This window comes from Salvelinus sp. IW2-2015, unplaced genomic scaffold (genome assembly GCF_002910315.2).
Source record: "Salvelinus sp. IW2-2015 unplaced genomic scaffold, ASM291031v2 Un_scaffold1429, whole genome shotgun sequence".
Classification (NCBI taxonomy): Eukaryota; Metazoa; Chordata; class Actinopteri; order Salmoniformes; family Salmonidae; genus Salvelinus; species Salvelinus sp. IW2-2015.
The window spans coordinates 206,557-218,265 of record NW_019942903.1 but is presented as its reverse complement, the minus strand read 5'-3'; the positions used below and the strand labels follow the sequence as shown (position 1 = coordinate 218,265).

The following is an 11,709-nucleotide window of genomic DNA, read 5'->3' as shown; positions in this document are numbered from 1 at the left end:
GGATTTACGTACAGAATAATACGAAATGCTCTGGACCACGTTGCAATGCCAGCCATTCTTTGGGTGCTAAAATCCGTAGTTTTAATAAAAAAGTATTTTATTTGATGTCAGAGCTCCAGTCCGTTATCTGAGCCGGAAAAATGTATTATGGTCATTGTAGTTAATTACCACGTTTTTGCGCTAAACTAGGTTGAATATATGCTTAGTGAAAACTACAACTCCCTTCAGCCTAGCGTCCCACATAGTTCCTGACTTGATTTCTCTCTAGAGTGTAATTCAAGTAATTTAACTGACGTTGGTCAATTAGTTGTTTAATAACCGAACCCCCCTGAAATGTTGTAAATCGCTCAGCACTAGCAATTCATAACATATCATACGAATTGTAATTCGTAACATACCATAATAAATGGATTACGGACATCCAAAAGTACATACTATAACATATCATATTAAAGGTGTGTCTCGGATTTACGTACAGAATAATACGAAATGCTCTGAGACCACGTTGCAATGCCAGCTATTCTTTGGGTGCTGAAATCCGTAGTTTTTGATAAAGTATTTTATTTGATGTCAGAGCTCCATTCCGCCCACAATAGTCGCTGCTCAACTCCATTGTACATCTTGGAGTTGAGTTTAGTTGTCTACTGTGCGTGTACTGTGCGTGTACGCTATCTGACTAGCTACCAATGAACTTGCCAGACCCATTGAATGCACCCACCAAAGTCTAAATTAGTCCWTGATAAGATGGAAAGAATGAAAATCAGCAGTGGATTTCTAGGTCAGCACAGGATTCGAGGTCCAGATTTGAATTTGCCTGAGCTAGAACCATGAACGCCAGTGTCCCAGCATAGTAGATATGAGTAACAGAATGTGGAGTTGGCTACCACTTGCATGCTAACTTAATCTAATGATACATTTATAAACCAAACAACCACATCTGACCATTGGTCAGGTGGTTTGAAGTTGTAGTTTGTGACATAGATTCACTCACTCATTTGTCATCATTCTGACAGAGAATGACAATGTCTCACTTTCTCCAGGAGAGGGAATCCTCTGCATGCAAACTTGCAATTTGACTGAGGATGAGCACAACACTTTTAGAATGCACTGTGCTGGTGAGCCCACTACATCACTTTTTGTTGTTGTGAACAATTGTTTTTTTATCCACTACATCACTTTATATGACTATCCATAATATTCCACTTGAAAATATCTGAATAATATTCCTGAATGAAAAACGATCTGTTTATTTCTACAGGAGGCAAGCGTCAAATTCCCAGGAGTCAAACAAGAACATGTTGCATGTTGGGACGGTATTCATGAAATGGGCACAATGAGCAGTGGGACCAACACTGCTCTCAAGTCAGAGGCAGACACTGAGGGAATGATCCAGACAAAACAGCAGTCAGGAGCTGAACACAGTGAAGGTGTCTTCCTAAGTCTGAACCCAATTTTTTTGAATTCGGCCTCCCAGACGCTGAAGACTCCTCGTGTTCCTACGCCACAGACACCAGAAGACAGTCGACGCAGTTCTCAGGCACCCCAGCGAGAGCAGCACCGCCGCTGCATCGACGCCAGCATAGCTCCAATACAGATTCCCCCAAGACAGGCAAGGAACCGCTACACTGCGGCAAGACTTTAAGCCAATACCCAGTGCTAGAGGCACATGAAAGAGTGTACACAGTGGAGAAGACGTATATGTGCGAKGCGTGCGGCAGGGGTTTTCGCAAGTCGGAAATCGCAACATGCACCTAAAGTTTCACGCCGGCGAGAAGCAGTTCGTCTGCACGTTGTGTGGGAGGAAGTTCATGACCTTGAGTCACATGAGCATCCATGGTAAAGGGAAGGCGGTCAAATGCTGCAAGTGCAGGAAGTGGTTCCTGGATATAGACACGGCGCAGCACGGTGTGACCAACACTAACCTTCTCAGCTGTGAGGAAAGTTGTTCGCTCTAGCCTGTCATCTGAACAGACGGAGACAGAAACAATGCCAGTCACAATGAACAACATAATCAATGGTTGTCTGTCTCTATCTTTCTGTGTTTGTCTGTCCGTCGGTCATTACGAAGAGAAGGCTGATGAACGTGATAGACTTGGTGGCTCAGGGTCTGAMTCCTTGCCTTCCATTCATGGGTTCAAATCCCATTTCTTGTGCATTAGTGGACATTTCCACAAATGTCAATGTCAAAATGAGAAAGAAAACGATTYAATGTGAAAGATGGMTGCTCTAGGGTCGAGTTCATGCTTTTCATCCGTGAGTTATGTGTTCGAAAACCCATCTCTTTCTCTTKTGCTTTAGTCACTGAATGTCGATGTCTAAACTACAAAGAGAAGTGTAATGAGTGTGAAGGAGTCTGTGGCTGGATCTCACCCAATAAGCACAGGGCTGTAGGTTTGAACCCAGTGTTCTGGAAGAGGGTTACCTCACCACTGAGGACTCCACTGGGTGGGACTGAAACACATAGAATGGCACAATAAATAGGTTTGGTTAAATCTTGTGGTTTCAGAACAGTAATCAGCAGTGGCTACGGAGGGAAACCTCTGGGAAAAGTAGACAACCCAATGCTTACAAGGCGAAAGCTTTATGACTGAGCCAACACCTCCTTCACGCTTCGCAAGCGTCGCTTCACTTCTCTTCCTATGATAGAGTTAAGGAAACATTGAAGAGTACACTAATAAGCCCATGTTGGAGCTGTGTGGAGCTGTGTGGTCCCGTGTGGCTCAGTTGGTAGAGCATGGCGCTTGCAACGCCAGGGTTGTGGGTTCATTCCCCACGGGGGGACCAGGATGAATATGTATGAACTTTCCAATTTGTAAGTCGCTCTGGATAAGAGCGTCTGCTAAATGACTTAAATGTAAAAAATGTAAATGTAAATGAAGATGGCAGTCTGTTAGCTCTGTGGCACCCACATTGGGTTTCCCTGTGACCTCTACTAGTCAGGGTCAATAATGCCGGCATCAACAAGCTTTCTGTATGTCACCCAGCATCAATTGGAGGTAGCTGTAGTTGGATACATGGCATCTCTACGCCAGCCAGCTCTCCCTCAGACACCTGCCTGGAGGCCTGGTCACATCAGACAAATACCTCTGGGCAGAATCACATCAGCATGTAAACACTCTCACTTCTGGAGCGATCAGACCATTCAGGCCACACCTCTTAACTCACCTTACTACAGCTCACCGTAACTATCATGTGAACCAGCGGTATTCAAATCTTACCCTATAAGGTCTAGAGCCTGCTGGTTTTCTGTTTTACCTGATAATTAATTGCGCCCACCTGGTGTCCCAGGTCTAAATCAGCCCCTGATTGGAGGGGAAMAATMAAAAAGACAACAGTYGAACTGGCTTCGACATCTGGGGGGTCCGTATCCACAAAGTGTCTCAGAGTGCTGATCTAGGATCAGTTTAGCCTTTTAATTCATAATGAATAAGACTGAATGGACAGATACATTTATTAAAAACACATTCCACCAAATACTAATATATATTTTGATATGAGGAAGAAAAGCCTTATGCATGTATTTTATTTAACTAGGCAAGTCAGTTAAGAACCAATTCTTATTTACAATGACGYCCTAGGAACAGTGGGTTAACGGCCCTGTTCAGGGGCAGAACGACAGATTTTTACCTTGTCAGCTCGGGGATTCGATCTAGCAACCTTTCGGTTACTGGCCCAAAGCTCTTTACACTAGGCTACCTGCCATCCTGAACAGTGAATTCCAAAATGATTGACACACTTGATAAAGATGAGCAAAAATTACTGAATAAAATAAATAATTAAAATACTGAGCTATATTGTATACAAAAAAAGAGGGGAAATTATATTATTTTATAATAATACAATTGCTCAGGGAAAGATTTAGTTTAACAAGTAATATTTTGCTTTCTCAAAAAGGTAGAGGTCCAAAWTATTGACACCCCGGTTTTCAATACGTCACCTTGCGAGGATAACAGCACTGAGGCTTTTTCTAAATTGTTTTATGAGTTGAAGAACACATTGGGATCTTAGACCGTTCCTCCAAACAGAATCCTTCCAGATCCTTGATATCCTTCGCCTGCGCTTATGAACAACCCTCTTCAGTTCAAATCACAGGTTTTCAATGGGTTTCAAGTCCAGAGACTGAGATGGCCATTGCAAAAATGATGATTTTGTTGCCAATTAACATGGATTTTTAAGAGTGCTTGGGGTTATTGTCTTGCTGGAAGATGKACTTGCTGTCAAGTTTCAGGCTCCTATATCTAACATTTCCAGGTGCTAGTTAACGTTCATGATGCCGTTGACCTTAACAAGGGCCCCAACGACCAGTGATCGTGCATACACAATCCCTCTCATAACATTATTTCTGTAGAGTTACTTATAGCTCTCTGTGGTTCATTACAGCTGGAAGGTCCTCTGTTCTGAGACCAGGATTATGAGACCAGGGTTCTGATACCATGGCAAATGTTGTCCACGTATGTTTTGTGTGGTTTTCCCAGAGGTCTTCGTCCATGAGAGGGAACCCACAGTATGAGACTGCTGGCAGCCAGCTCAGGATGTCTTGACACACTGACCAGCAAATATCAGACTGCTGGCAGCCAGCTCAGGATGTCTTGACACACTGACCAGCAAATATCAGCCTCCTGGCACTGATCTTCTCACTGATCTTGGGTAGACCTCCCTACAGCTGTTGGTTGGTCAAGTATTGAAACCAGAGGACCCTTTTCACCTCTCAGCATCCTGGTGTAGCGACCATTTAGATGCTGGACAAGGGCAAAGAAACACACAATAATTGTTAAAAAAATATATCTACCTTATTCTGCCAACAAACAAAACTGTTTCAGTTAAACATTGTGCTTCCCTTAAAAGCCATAACACTATATATAGATGGATGGGCTTCCAGTTGGTTCAACYATATAATCATTACTGTATTGGTCCTTTATCAAAGAGACGTTCAGGAGGATTCCAATTAAGGAGAAATAACACTGACAGAAACTATAGGAAAGCACCCTTCATAGATACAACCACAGTAGGTCCTGCTGTATGCAAACAACCCCTTCCCTGCTTACAACTCAGACCTGGGCCAAAACACAGGAGAGCACCTGTACTCGGTAATGTTCTAGACGGGTTCCTAGTGTACAAACTAGTTTAAACGTGAAAACTTTACATTACATTTGGATCGTTAATTTTAAGAACAAATCCCTAACTGAAAAACAATGGTCTTTTTTTTTATTTACTTTTTTTTTACAACATGTTAATCACAGCGTAGTTATCACAAAACAACCACTAACAGGTCCTGATCATCATTATAAAGAGACACATTTAAATTAAACAAACCTAACGCAACAATGCTGTAACGTTAGTAGCATCATTCACCGACAACACATTCAATTGTTTGTGAAGATAGATCACTAGTCTGAAATAACACCTGTAAATGTGAGGTTCCAACCTAATGTTTTGTCACAGTTTAGGGCAGACAGTCAGGAACGTGTAGACTTTTTAATCTGTATGACATCATAGGGTTGTTGTAACATCACTCAATTAGCAGAGGATAGCCACAAACACTTCCACAAACTGTGTTTGCAATTGTGTGATTACTACAGGCTGAGTAGTGACTGCRCTCTAGTGGAGGAACGGCGTGACACAATCTTTGGCTGCGTTTAAACCCTGTTCTGATTCCCCCCACTAATTGGTCTTTTGACTAATCACATCAGCTCTTTTGCCATTAATTGGGCAAAAGATCAGAATTGGGCTGCCTGTGTAAACTCAGCCTTCCATTTGATTTGAATAGTCACATTTACTAAAGTTTGTACCATTTTCTTCAATAGGGAATATATCCTCAAAAACCAACCTAAAACATGAAACGGTCATAATTACACTTTACTTAAATATATTTTTTTACTTACTATCACTTTTGTTTGACCTTTTCATCCAATCTTCCATGTTGAATTCCCTCTGAAAAATCTTCTGGTGCTAATTTAGTAAATKTGCTTCTACGTTTACACAGGCAGCCCAATTCAGATCTTTTGCCAATTATTTGCGTATATGATAACTAACTGATCATTTTCCTAATGTGTAAACAGCACAAAACCACACGGAATATGATCTTTTAACTTTKGATTTATACCACATCCATATGTGGATCTCAAACCTGATACAAACCAGATCCTCCACAAGTGACCTGCCTGGATGATCAGATCTGATGTTTATTAGTTATTTTTACAGGTCACCTGCCGTTACCATGACAGGAAATGAGCATACATGCAGTAAAGAGATCACTGGGACGCAAAATGTGGGGGAAGAACAACTGACCACTCTTGTTGACGCCACGGAAAATCAAGGCTGACCGCAATACTGCAGGCATTGCTAGCAGAAAACTGGATCTCCCATTATAGTGAATAGAAAAATTGCCATTTTGTGGTCAATCTCATGTAAATAAAACAATGTTTTGAAAACCAACATGGTACCAATAATTGCTTCTAATACAGCGGATGTATGCTTGAACCAATTTTTATTTATTTTTTAAATACAAACAGAAAAAGTTAAGGATAATTGAGTTGCCAATGGAAGCCTGCAGAACCCGGCCAGCCTTAAACTAAAGTTACTCATTGAGAGGGCGTAGCACTGAGCTTGCCTGCAATGCCACTTCCTGGAGTAGCTCAAACTGCTCATGTTATGTCTCCATGAGACTCCATTTTAACCAACTTCATTTGGTTTCAATGCGCTATGACGTCTTCTCAATAGGAATGAATGGTGTCACGTGATCGATGGTTTTGTCCATTCACATATACACTAATTGGGGAATGTGCAAGGACGCCATCATTGTCGGCCATTAAAAACAATCTGATCTAACAAAGTGGATATTTGTTAAATCCGTCATCATTTATGAGTTCTAACAGGCCCACAATGTGGTTACTAACACCATATTTGGATATATTTGGCTGGCTGTTTTCGCTGCATAATATTTAGAAGTTCTTTTTGGTGTTTAGAAATGTTTTCTGCTAAATGCTAACTCTTGTTTGTATAAGCTGGTAGCATAGCTAGGCATATAGAAATCGGTGGTAGTAGTTTAATCCATTTTTAAGTGTGATGCACTTGATTGTTGATGATGATATGAACATGTATTGGGTTGACATCCATACAAGCATTATACCTCAAGATTGGTGGCAATAAGGAGATTCTGAATCTTTCCCCCACGAGGAGGTAACGTGCATGGTGCTCCATGCGTTTCCATGGCGCTCATGGCGTTTCTGGCGCTCCATGGCGTTTCCATGCGGTCATGGCGTTTCATGGCGGTCCATGGCGTTTCCATGGCGGTCATGGGTTTCATGGCGTTTCCATGGCGTCCATGGCGTTTCCATGGCGGCTCCATGGCGTTTCTTGGCGGCTCCATGGCGTTTCATGGCGGCTCCATGGCGTTTCCATGGTGGCTCCATGGCGTTTCCATGGTGGTCCCTGGCGTTTCCATGGCGGCTCCATGGCGTTTCCATGGCGGCTCCATGGCGTTTCATGGCGCTCCATGGCGTTTCCTTGGCGGCTCCATGGCGTTTCCATGGCGGCTCCATGGCGTTTCCATGGTGGCTCCATGGCGTTTCCATGGTGGCTCCCTGGCGTTTCCATGGTGGCTCATGGCGTTTCCATTGTTTTGGTTGAATTCCATTGATCTCTTTACCGCATCTATGCGGTACTTCAGAGGCTACATTAGTGTGAATGTGGAAAGCTGATATGGGTCACTGTAAAACTGAGTTTGGGCAGTCACAAAAATTGGATATAGAAAGAATTGATTTGGGTTCTTAGGGTGGCTGTGTAAACATAGCCCAAATGCTTATTTATCCATCATAAACTGGATTGGTAAGATCTGAATCAAACCCATTGAATTAATAGAAGTAAATCAAAACTAGAGCTAAAACATGAAACAAGGGGAATGTTGATTTAGGCAGGGAAAGTTACAAGTCATTGAGCTCAAATAAGATTCAGAAGGGCCATGTTTAAGATTACGCCAGTAAAGTGGTATTGTATACAGTTGGGTTATGAGAAGGGAGGATAGATAGAGGGAAGACACTACAAAAGGCAACCCTCTTCCTACGCAATAGACACTAGACACAACAAGGTTTAATAAGAAGGTCAATGGCCAGACTATGGTGGGAAGTCACTAGCCATTTTTCAAAGTACACGAAATCGTGCTGACTCTGATGTTTAGACACTAGTTTTCTGCATCCCAAATGGAACCTATTCCTATATAGTGTCTACTATTGACAGGTGCCATTTGGGATGCACCAGTGTCTTCCATGGTGGTTGTCAGAGGTAGGGTGAACAGAGCGTCAGTAACACTGGTGGTTGAACATAGATCACACGCATGGCAGGAGCGTCCACCATAGCAGTTTGGGGCTTTTGTTCCTCACGGAATGCCACTCGGTAAGATTTATTTAGATTTTGATTGGCTTTGGTTCTATATTGTGCATAATTCTACTTCCTTACACCCACTACGTTGTGATGATGACATTCTGTGTGCCATTTGTGTATTCTGCATGCACCTGCATGTATGTTTGTGTGTGTGTCTGTTTGTGTGTGCATGCATCGTCTGTCTCTGCATCCAAATATAGTTCTTATCAGATTAAATCATTATTTAGTGTTATTGTTGAATGTACTGAGATTAGCATTTGTAGGCTAACACATAAAATGAACAAACTTGTTCCTTTATCTTATCTTGAAAACTGATAGAACGGATCATTCTGATCCGTTAAATGAGTTGTATAGCCTGAGAGAGTGAACAGAGTCCCCCTCTCCCCCCTGTCCACTAGGCTCCAGTGCAGTGTGGGGAGATGGTGGGGCGTCTGCAGGCTGAGATGGAGGACCTGGTGAAGGTGATCAACGACCAGCACCACTACATCCAGGGGCTTCACCTCAGRCAGGCCCAGAAGCTGCCTCAGATCCCCCAGACACACCTCCAGACTGGGGGCCAGTACAAAGGTCAGGCAGGGGGTAGAACCCCATAGCTCCTGTTGTTAATGTGGAATTCTATGGGTAGAACATAGAATTAATGGAATGTCTTTTTACTGAACTGGATTTAGTTTTTTTGTGTGATTCATGTTTGATTAGCTATTCAATTTCGTTTTTAAAACAGACATAAATAGTCAAAGATAATGCGCTGTATAAGGAATGGATTGGGTGCCATTTGGTGTGCATGCACTGTAACCATGTCCTCTGTGTGTTTAGACTGTGCTGAGATATATAAGGATGGGAACTCAGTTAGTGGCCTGTATATGATCAGACCGGACCAGGCTCCCTCCTCCTTCATGGTGTTCTGTGACATGAGTGATGGAGGAGGCTGGACTGTCTTCCAGAGGAGAAAGGACGGAACGGAGTCCTTCGACAGGTAGGTGGAAAGAAAACACCATCGACTGACAGGTTGATCAAATTGATTGATTTTAAGTTTTGTTGTATTTTACGTTAGATATCCTAACTAACACCTTTCGGTTTGCAACAAATTGTCATGGTATGCTTTCTCAAAGCTCCAGCACAGATCATGTATTGGGAGCAGAAAATATTTCTGGTATCAGATTGTTCTCACATAGAAACTCATTGGGAGGAATGATGTTTAACATGCTTTTTACATTTGTATCACAAAACATGTTTTTGAAAATCGTGATAAAAGGCCAAAGTGGTTCATGTAAGACCTTATGACCTGTGAACCGTACCGATACAGACAACATCATGGTGTCATCATATCTTTATAATGTGATCTACCTGATGGATATGTTCAGACTCTGACATTCACATTCATTTATTCAAACAATATAAATATAATACTCAAACTACATTTTTTATTAAAAAATAAAAAAAAACATATTTGGAACAATATACTCTACAAGTACATCATTTTCCATCATATTTCCAGGTGGGCACTCTTGGGTACTTTTAATGATATATAACTTCCTTCCTCCCCAATTACATTTTTTGTGAGAATTTCCTACAACAAGCTGAGATACTAAATATTTTCCGCCTCCGTGGCGTTGACCTATCGTTGGTTTCAGGCCTTTAGCGTCACTTGCTATGTGGGTGTGTCTCTCCCTCCTCTACAGAGCGTGGGTGGAGTATTAGCATATGCGTTTTGGAGGACAGGCGACGTCAGCGGAAGAGTTCTGGCTAGGGAACGACCCCCTACACTACCTCACCTCTCAAGGTGAAGAGGAAAACCTACAACTAGGGCCAAGAGCTTTTCCCCACCACTTGATCTGACCAGGAAAAACTCCCGGCCCCTAGGAACAGGCTGTAATAGTAATATGACCCAGAGTTGTTCCTGGCCTTAGTCAGGTTATAACTAGGACACAGAGTTTTCCTTGTCAGGTAACAACTCTTGGCTAGAAAAAACATCTAAAAAGGCATGTGGCCAGATTCACATGGAATGTACCTAATAATGACAACGAATTGCTTTTATATTACATAGAGCTTTTAACTACAGTAGATCTTAAAGAGCCCTATTTCCAACTTGAGATAAGTTGACTTAAAATGGACTCAAGTCCAAAAATMTWGACATAAGTCAATCTTTTATTGGATTAAGTCCTTGTTAAGTTMACTTATCTCAAGTCTGATCATGGCCCCGAGTGCTTTACATTGTACGCGGGCCACAGCAACTCAACTCATCCACCACCACTACTGTCTCACCCACCTGGGTGACAATTGGTGGCCATMTTGGCTCTTTATGACCTGTATTTGACTCTGTTTTCTAGGCGACTACAACCTAAAGATCAACATGGAGGACTTTGACGGAAACCAGCGCTTCGCCAAGTACAAAAACATGAAAGTGGATGATGAAAAGGTACACGTGAACACAACACCACGGTCTTGAGAGATGTGGTCTCCAAGGAAATGGTTGGCCGAGCACCCCCATCCACATTGACGGAGCTGTAGTGGAGCGGGTTGAGAGCTTCAAGTTCCTCGGTGTCACATCGCTAAGGAATTAACATGTCCATACACACCAACACAGTCCTGAAGAAGCACGACAATGCCTCTTCCACCTCAGGAGGCTGAAAAGATTTGTCATGGGCCCTCAGATCCTCAAAAAGTTCTACAGCTGTACCTTGAGAGCATCTTAACTGGCTGCATCACTGCTCGGTATGCAACTGCTTTGCATTCGACCACAGTACATATACTGGGCCGAGCTCCCTGCCGTCCAGGACCTCTATACCAGGCGGTGTCAGAGGAAGGCCCTAAAAATGATAAAACACTTCAGCCACCCAAGTCATGGACTGTTCTCTCTGCTACCACACACCAGCGCGTACCGATGCACCCAGTCTGGAACAACAGGACCCTGAACAGCTTCTACCTCCAAGCCATAAGACTACTAAATAGTTAACCAAATAGCTACCTAGATTATCTGCATTGACCCCCCTTTGCACTAACTCTTTTGACTCATCACATACACTGCTGCTACTGTTTATTATCTATCCTGTTACCTAGTCACTTTACCCCTACCCGTATGTACATATCTACCTCAATTACCTCGAACACCTGCACATCGACTCGGCTATGTACACGGGGTACCAGTACCAAGGTATCGCTACTCATTGTGCATTTATTATTACGTCTATTATTTTTATTTCTCTCTGCATTGTTGGGAAGGACCCGTGAGTAAGTATTTCACTGTTAGTCTACACCTGTTGTTTACGAAGCACAGGACAAATACAATGTGATTTGAATGTCCTTGAGCAAAGGTCCTGGGGAAAACCAAGT

General features: G+C 42.6%; 1 pseudogene; it reads left to right on the top strand.

Moving 5' to 3' along the window:
• Positions 1-11,709, top strand: part of LOC112070810 (fibrinogen-like protein 1) — a 33,379-nt pseudogene that overhangs the window by 13,325 nt on the left and 8,345 nt on the right.